Source organism: Orycteropus afer, unplaced genomic scaffold, assembly GCF_000298275.1.
Source record: "Orycteropus afer afer isolate SDZICR_OR568_19922 unplaced genomic scaffold, OryAfe1.0 scaffold01233, whole genome shotgun sequence".
Taxonomy (NCBI): Eukaryota; Metazoa; Chordata; class Mammalia; order Tubulidentata; family Orycteropodidae; genus Orycteropus; species Orycteropus afer.
In genome coordinates this window covers 183,622-184,358 of record NW_006922820.1, presented here as the reverse complement: position 1 = coordinate 184,358, position 737 = coordinate 183,622, and positions in this window count along the sequence as shown.

Below are 737 nucleotides of genomic sequence, written 5' to 3'. Positions count from 1 at the left end.
AAGCATGATATCCTTCGCCAGGGATTGGTCCCTTCTGATAACATGACCAAAGTAGGTCAGACAAAATCTGGCCATTCTCCCTTCCAAGGAGCATTCTAGCTGCACTTTCTCCAGGACAGATTTGTTTGTTCTTTTGGCAATCCATGGTACTTTCAGTATTCATTGTCAACACCACAATTCAAAAGCATCGACTCTTCTTTATTCTTCATTATTCATTGTCCAGCTCTCACATGCATATGAGGTGATTGAAAATGCCATGGTTTGGGTTAGACACACCTTAGTCTTCAAAGAGACATCTTTGTTCTTCAGCACTTTAAAGAGGTCTTTAGCAGCAGCTTTGCCCAGTGCAATATGTCATCTGATGTCTTGATTGCTGCTTCCATTGGTGTTGATTGTGGAACCAAGTAATATGAAATCTTTGACAACTTCAATCTTCTCTCCATTTATTTTGATGCTGCTCATTAGTCCAGTTGATATGTAATCCAAACTGCAGACTGTAGTCTTTAATCTTCATCAGGAAGTGCTTCAAGTTGTCTTCACTTTCAGCAAGCAAAGTTGTCTCATCTGCATATGGTAAGTTGTTAAAGAGTCTTCACCAGATGAAATACATGGGAATCAGATAGACTACATCTCTAGAAAGGGGTAATAGAGATGCTCAATATTACCAGTCAGAACATGACCAGGAGCAAACAGTGGAATAGACCATCAATTTATCTTGTGATATTTAAGTTGAAGCT